Genomic DNA, 8,643 nt, shown 5'->3' on the forward strand with positions numbered 1-8,643 from the left:
CAGGGCTTCTCTTATGTTCTTATGTGACACAGAGTGTTGGACTGGAGGGGCCACTGGCCTGATCTAACAGGGCTTCTCTTATGTTCTTATGTGACCAGAGTGGTGGAGTGGATGAGCCATTGGTCTGATGCAACAGGGCTTCTCTTATATTTTTATGTGGCACAGAGTGTTGGACTGGAGGGGCCACTGGCCTGATCCAACAGGGCTTCTCTTATGTCCTGTCCCTTTAATAAAGGCATAATAAGATGCTGTTCACTATTTACCTTCATGTTATTTACTTTCATGCCAGCAAAAGCTTCCTGGGGTCCATTTTCACACATGAAGGCTCTTTTAAAAGGGCAGAATACTTTTTTTTTTCTCCAGTCCTGTTGACAACCCTCATTTGTGCTGGGCTAGATACATATTTTAAAGGAAAAATAGAATCCAAATATTATTGTTAACAAAATATGTATGTCAGGAAAAGCACACATAGATGAGGAAAGCTCTTACAGATCATGAGCTTTCATTGAGGAGGAGGCAACCCCAGAGATTCATAACCCCCTTGATGAAAGCCAAGCCAAACTATGTTAATAGAGTAGGGAAGGTGGTACTAAACAGTTTGCTTGGCTTTCTGCCAATCAGAATTTACTTCTGGATGCAGGCAGGGGATGCTGTCCTACTGTTAGCTTGTTCTGAAACATATGTAAGAAGCTGAAATTCTTTCCACATTGCTTTGTTTTTGATGCTGATGCATTTCTGATGCTTATGCATGGTGACTAGATAAAAATGAGGATGTTGCATGAGGATTAATTGATGGTGTGTATCAGGTGCCACACGATCTGTTTAGAAAGGGCTGGGACAGGCATTATAATGGGGAGACAATTCAATCTGTAAGTGTTCTGCTGTCCAGATTAGGTGCTGCAGTGAAGCAACCCTTCGCTATACGGATACAGGATACCTTCTTCTGAGTCAAACTATTTTAGTTCAGTGCTGTCTCCACTGACTGTGGTCTTTGGATTCTATGTAGATGCAACAGATCTCCAGCAGTCTTTTAATGATAGTCACATGGGGTCCTGATTTGAACCAGAGGCATGTACCCTTCCACCCCTACAATGTTTATGGTATGTCATGCCTTAGACACTTTTCTGTTTGCATGGTTTCTTAATCTTTGTAATCCTAGTTTTATTGCATTGCTAATGGACAGCTACGGCAAACCTGGGCAGTATAATAAAAAGTAGAGACATCACCCTGCCAACAAAAGTCCGTATAGTCAAAGCTATGGTATTCCCAGTAGTAATGTATGACTGTGAGAGTTGAACCATAAGGAAGGCCGAGTGCAGAAGAATAGATGCTTTTGAGCTGTGGTGCTGGAGAAGACTCTTGAGAGTCCCTTGGACTGCAAGAAGATCAAATCAGTTAGTCCTAAGGGAAATCAACCCTGACTTTTCCCTGGAAGGTCAGATGCTGAAGCTGAAGCTCAAATACTTTGGCCACCAAATGAGAAGGGAGCACTCACTGGAGAAGATCCTGGTGCTGGGAAAGACAGAAAGCAAAAGAAGAAGGGGACGGCAAAAGATGAGATGGCTGGACAGCGTTACTGATGTAACTAACACGAATTTGAGCAGACTTTGGAGGATGGTGGAAGACAGGAGGGCCTGACGTGACTTTGTCTATGGGGTCACAAAGAGTCGGACTCGACTGTGCGACTGAACAACAACAACAAATGGATATCTTGCACTTTCTGACTGAAGTGTTTCCTGTATTATCTAATCTGTCTTGATTCACAGTTAGAAACAGAGCCAGCTTTGCCACTAGGCAAACTAGGCAATTGCCTAGGGCGCCAGCCTTCTTTGGGCACTGAATTGGGAGCCCCCATGTGTCTCGGTGCAAGGAGGATGCCAGAAGTTAGCCTTGCCTAGGGTGTCCAACAGTCTAGGGCCAGCTCTGGTTAGAAAGGCAGGCTATATAGAGTTGCCAGCTCTGTGTTGAGAAATTCCTGGTTTGGGGGAGGAGTCTGGAAGGGGTGGGGTTTCAGGAGAGGAGGGAGATCAGCAGTCTTTAAGGCCACAGAGCCCATCCTGAAAGTCACCGTTTTCTCCAAGGGAACTGATCTCTGTCACCTAGGCTTCCCAATCCCCAGGTCCCAGCGGGGGAACCCCTGGTTTTACAGGCTCCCCCCCCCTACCCCCAGCCAGCTGGCCGACAGGGAGAAGCCACACCCCCACAGCCACCAGTACTCTAGAGCTCCTGCAGGTTAAGAAACCTGCAAACCAGTCCCATTTTAAAATGCCTCTTTGTGTATGTGTGCCCCTTTAAAGTTGAGCAGGAGGCAGGAAGTACTTCATGGGGAAGGGTCAGAAGCAGAGCCTCCATTTGTTTTGCTTTTGTTTCACAGTAAGAGTGTGTGCATGTGAGAGAGAAAGAGCAGCATAGCCCCTGTAATTGTCAGGTGGCATTGTGGAGGAATGAGACACAGTGAGAGAGAGTACTTTTCAGAAGTCTTTGTGGGGGAGCCAGTAAGAGTGTGTGTCTGTCTCTGTGCTTGTTTTGCATTATTTTCAGAGTCTTTGTATAGGAGCTTGTTTATGGGATAGTGGAAAATTCTACCTCTCTTTTGTTTGCCTGTGTTAAGCTGAAGAGCAGCAGTTCCTGTGAGTAAAGCCCCAGTGAAATCATAAAAATGTGAGTTTGCAAACTCTGTGCATTTTGGCTGCTTTTTGTGTGTTTACACTTTCATTTACTAGAATTGCAGCTATTGGGGGATGAGGAAGTGATGACTATTCAGGTGAACTGCACTGCTGTATTTTTATAATAATAATAATAATAAATTTTATTTGTACCCCGCCCTCCCCCGCCGAAGCAGGCTCAGGGCGGCTAACAACACAGTGACCAATGGTACATTAATAAATAAAACATTAATAAACAACATAGTAACCAATGGTGCATTAATAAAACAATTACATTAAGAACATTAAATTAAGCATTAATATAACCTTAAAAACCAGTAGAACATTAATTAAAACAAACTATAACATTATCATTGACGCTATTCTAGTTAGTGCTAATGGCGGATTTTCTTCGTTGTAAAATGTACTTCAGCTGTTCATAAAAGCTAATTTAAAAAGAGTGGTCTTGCAGGCCCTGCGGAACTGATCAAGGTTCCGCAGGGCCCGCACCTCCTCTGGGAGTTGGTTCCAGAGATATGGGGCCGCAGCCGAGAAGGCCCGCGAGCGGGTGTTCTGTAGTTTAACTTCTCTTGGCCCAGGGGTAGTCAGTCTGTTTTTTCCTACTGACCTTAGTGCTCTCTGGGGCTCGTACGGGGAGAGGCGGTCCTTCAGGTAGGCCCGTCCTCGGCCATATAGGGCTTTAAAGGTAATAACCAGCACTTTGTACTGGACCCGGTATACAATCGGCAACCAGTGCAGTTCGCGTAGCCCCGGCCGTACATGTTCCCATCTTGGGAGACCAAGCAGCAGCCTGGCCGCCGCGTTCTGCACTAGTTGTAGTTTCCGGGTCCGGCACAGAGGCAGCCCCATGTAGAGGGCGTTACAGTAGTCCAGTCGTGAGGTGACCGTCGCATGGATCACCGTCGCTAGGTCCCGACGCTCCAGGAAAGGGGCCAACTGCTTCGCCCGCCTCAGATGGAAGAATGCTGACTTGGCAGTGGCTGTTATCTGGGCCTCCATTGATAATGAAGGCTCCAGCAGGACACCCAGACTCTTCACCCGCTGCGCCGCCTTTAGCTGCACACTGTCGAAGGTCGGGAGGGATATTTCCCCTCCTGGAGCACCGCGACCCACACAGAGAACCTCTGTCTTTGCCGGATTTAACTTCAGCCCACTCAGTCTAAGCCACGTTGCGATAGCCCGTAACGCCCGATCCAGGTCTCTCGGGGTGGAGGCGGGCCGGCCGTCCATTAGCAGATAGAGCTGGGTGTCATCAGCATATTGATGGCAACCCAGCCCAAACCTCCTGGCAATCTGGGCAAGGGGGCGCATATAGATGTTAAATAACATCGGGGAGAGGACTGCTCCCTGAGGCACCCCACAATCTAGTGTGCGCCTCTGGGATCGTTCTCCCCCAATCGCCACCCTTTGTCCCCGACCCATGAGGAAGGAGGAGAGCCATTGTAAAGCAGACCCCTTAACCCCAATGTCAGCGAGGCGGTGGATTAGTAGCTGATGGTCGACCGTATCAAATGCAGCCGACAGATCTAATAACATCAGCACCGCTACACCGCCTCGATCCAGTTGCCGTTGGAGGTCATCTGCCAAGGCGACCAAGACCGTCTCCGTCCCGTGACCCGGTCAGAAGCCAGACTGGCACGGGTCCAGGACAGAAGCGTCATCTAGAAATCTCTGTAGCTGCAACACCACTGCCCTCTCGATAATTTTACCTAAAAATGGTAAATTAGACACCGGTCGGTAGTTTGCCAATTCGGCCGGGTCTGCTGTGGATTTTTTCAGGAGGGGACAGACCAAGGCCTCTTTCAGAGGCGTTGGAAAACGCCCCTCTAAGAGGGATCTATTTATGATGTCCCGTAGAGGACATCTAAGCTCCCTCTGGCAAGATTTAATCAGCCAAGAGGGGCAAGGGTCCAGATCACATGTTGTTGGGCGAGCAGCAGAAAGAATTCCATCAACTTCTTCCAGGCTGAGTGGGTCGAAGTGGTCCAGCAGTAAATCTGAAGACAGGCGCGGAGCCTCAGTTTCGCTCACTGTATCTAATGTGATAGGTAGGTCTTGGCGGAGTGACGAGATTTTATCTGCAAAATATTTCGCAAATGCCTCACAGACTATCTCCAATTCTCTAACATTTGGTTTGCCTTGTGGCAGTGTTACAAGATCTCCAATTACCCTAAACAATTGTGCTGGGCGCGAATTTGCAGATGCAATCTTGGCTGCAAAGTATTGTTTCTTTGCAGCCTTGACTGCCATCTCATATGACTTCATAAACGTTCTATAGGATGTTCTCGTCACTTCGTCCTGAGTATGCCTCCACCGCCTCTCTAGTCGTCTGAGCCCTTGCTTCAGCTGGCGTAACTCCAAGGTGTACCATGGAGCCAGCCTCATGCGAGGGCGCAGAGGGCGCCGGGGTGCAATTTCGTCAATGGCCCTGGATAGTTGGTCTTGCCAGACTTCCACCAGGTCATCGAGGGAATCGCCAGTGGGCCAGGGATCCCTCAGGGCCATTTGGAACCGTTCCGGGTCCATCAGGCCCCGAGGGCGAGCCAAAATAGGCTCTCCGCCCATACAGGGTTGGGGTGACATCTCCATACGGGCCTTAAGGGCTAGGTGATCCGACCATGGAACCGCTTCATCTGCGATATCGTTCACCAAAATCCCAGACGCAAAGATCAGATCTAGTGTGTGTCCGGCCTGATGCGTGGGTGTTGTGACAAGTTGAGAGAGTCCTAGTGTCGCCATGGAAGACACTAGGTCCATCGCCTGAGTGGAGGCCGTGTCATCGGCATGGACATTGAAGTCACCCAGGACCATAAGCCCTGGGTACTCCAATGCCCAGCCCGCCACTGCCTCCAATAGTGATGGTAAGGCGCTGGCTGGTGCGTTAGGCGGACGGTACACCAGCCAGATCGCCAACCCCTCTCCAACATCCCACCACAGACCGACACATTCGATGCCATCGATCTTTGGGGCCGGGAGAGCCCGAAAGGAGTAAGCCTCCCGTATGAATAATGCCACTCCTCCCCCCCGCCCGTTACTCCGTGACTGGTGAAAGACCGAGTAACCTGGGGGGGTCATCTGGGAGAGTGCTACTGTCTCTCCGTCCCGCACCCAGGTCTCGGTCACGCAAGCCAGGTCCGCGTCCTGCCGGAGCAAGAACTCCTTAAGGGTCGAGGTCTTATTATTGATGGACCTGGCGTTGCATAACACCAGTGACGGAGACGAGCATTTCCTCTTAGGCCCACTACCTGCCACCGTTGGGATGGGCAATAGACTGGAAGGTGGCCGAGCACTGATTTGTCTCTGTCTCCTTCCCTTATATAATTGTCTATTCCCACCGCATTTATGCATTTATTTTGGAAATGGGAAAGTCTGGCTCCACCCCCAAAGTCCCCAGATATTTTCTGAATTAGACTTGGCAGCCCTTCTATCACCGCGAGATCCATTGTAATTCCTGGAGGTTGGTGACCCTAATAAATGCAGCAAGTAAATAAATCACTATTTAAAACCAGGACCTATACAACGTTCTTAGCTTTTTAAAGGAAATAATATGGGTACATGTCTTTGGGGCTGCTTTTCTCTTTAAAGGGGCTGTAAAGAGCATGAGGGAACTAGCCTTTAATTTGTGAAAACTGTGCAGGGATGAAAGGGTTAATGCTCCCCCCCCAGTCCCATCCCCCCCCCCCCAGTCCCAATCTGTTGCTATCTTTAAGCTTTAAAGGCCACTGGGAAGATCCCAACACAGATCTCCTAGTGTCTCTTCTGTCATTTCAAAACAGAAGTCATGCAGGGCCCTGATTCAGACCACAATCATATGTGGGGGAGTGGTGTAAGCCCTTTATTTTCTCACTGAAAGCTATTTATATAGCAGCACCATCCTTTGAGTACATATAATCGTTACAGAGTCAGATAGGCAAAAATAAAATTTATAATCAAAAGTAAACAATGGGGAAAATAATAGTGGGAGGGAAGAAAAGACAAGAGGAGGGAGGTGTGAATGTGGGCAAATCCATTTGCATGCATTCAAAACTATGGCATCTCAAACACAAAAAAACCATGTTATTTCAGAGAGAAATTAACTGACTTATTCTGACACAGGCTTTTTGTGGGGCACCAGCAATCAGTGGTTTTTCAAGACCACCTAATCCATGACATTATACAAGCAATGGCACCTGCAACATTCATCAGGCAGGGAAATCCCCCCCCCACTGCCCCTCAGTTTTTCTTCCCAGCTCTTTCTCTCCTTCTACACCATTTCTGTTCTTCTCTCTTCTCCATTTCCCTCCACATTTTCTCCCCTTCCCCACTTGCTAGTTTCTCTCTCCACTCTGCTGATGTCGCCAAAACCTGAAGTTGTGCTGAGGCCTAGGCTCCATTGCCTTGTTTTATTGACTGATTTTATGTATGGCCCACCTTTCTCACTTACACTCAAGGAGGATGACAAAGTTTTAAAAACAGTCTAATCAGACAGGAAGACCTCCAATAAACAATGGAGTAGTGGGATTAGAATTACATAATTTTAAAAATGCAAATAAAGAAACTAACAACAACAATAATAAAACAAAGCATGACATGCCATAATGTAGAAAGTAGGTAACCAAGATACTATACAACGCAATGCAGAAAGTAAGTTACCCCTATAAATTGCTATCTGAGCTGTTGTATTATATGACAATTCTAATCCTTTAATAAGAATGCCATGCAGAACTTTTGTTTCTCCCAGGGCTTTTTTTGTAGAAAAAGACCAGCAGGAACTCATTTGCATATTAGGTCACACACCCCTGACACCAAGCCAGCAGAAACCTTGCTCCTGTGCGTTCTGCTCCAAAAAAACGCCCTGCTTTTTCCACCTGTAGGCTAATAAAAGTATGAAAGACCTCTTCAGGAAGGCTGGTGCGGAAGGTGGGAGCCACCACAGATAATGCATGTGAACAGGCAACTGCCAATCTCACCCATTTACAGGATGGCACCTTCAGAAAGTTCAAATGAGCAAAGCTGTTGCAGTGGAGCATAGTAAGAGAGACAATCCTGCATGTATGTGGATTTAAGGCCATGAAGGGCTTTGTAGGTAAAATCCAGAATCTCAAAACAGAATCTGATAACTGATTGATAACCAATGAAGTGTTTGTAAAATGGGTATGACATGCATGTTCTGCCTAGTGCCCAATAGAAACTGGGCTGCAATATCAGCTAGAGCTTCTGAGTTGTTTTTAGGGACAGGGAGAATACAGTCAGTGCTAACCCTGCCACTAGACAAACTAGGTGATTGCCTACGGCACAGGTCTTCTGGGGGTGCCGAATTGGGTGCCCCCATCCTGACTTGGTGAGGTCACACTGCTACCCAGTGGCTGCCTCTCTGAGTTCCCCCCTGCGTGGGCTTCCTGGAGTCTCCAAGAAAAAAGCCCTGTGAGCAGTGGTGTTTTCTCCCTGCTTTTGCACCCCAGGGGTGCAAAAGCAGGGAAAGGATCTCCCCAGTGCTTCTGGGGTGGTGGGGCTCTCTTTCTGCTTTTGCACCCCTGAGACTCCCAGTGGCTGTCATTCCAGTCCCAGAAACTCTCAATTGAATTTGCACGATCATATTAATGTATTTCCTCAGAAGTATATACTTCTAGGGCTTTTTTGTAGAAAAAGCCCAGCAGGAGCTCATATGCATATTAGGCCACACACCCTCTGACACAAAGACAGCTGGAGTTGTATTCCTGTGTGCTCCTGCACAAAAAAAGCCCTGTATACCTCCTTTACATATAATGCAACTCCTTCCCCATTCCTTATTTGTCTGTCCCTTTTAAATAAGTTGTATCCTTCAGTCCTAATACTCAGCACTAGCCCAAGGGCGCATGGCGCCCTAGGCAGGTGCACCCCTGCAGAGCTGCAATGCAGTGCCGCACTCCATCACACCTCCTTCAGGGAGGGAGCCAAGCCTTCTCCAGCATGTCCTTTAGAAGATAAGATGCATGCCATGTCATGGGCTCTGCCGAGG

Source organism: Heteronotia binoei, chromosome 1, assembly GCF_032191835.1.
Source record: "Heteronotia binoei isolate CCM8104 ecotype False Entrance Well chromosome 1, APGP_CSIRO_Hbin_v1, whole genome shotgun sequence".
In the NCBI taxonomy this organism is placed as follows: Eukaryota; Metazoa; Chordata; class Lepidosauria; order Squamata; family Gekkonidae; genus Heteronotia; species Heteronotia binoei.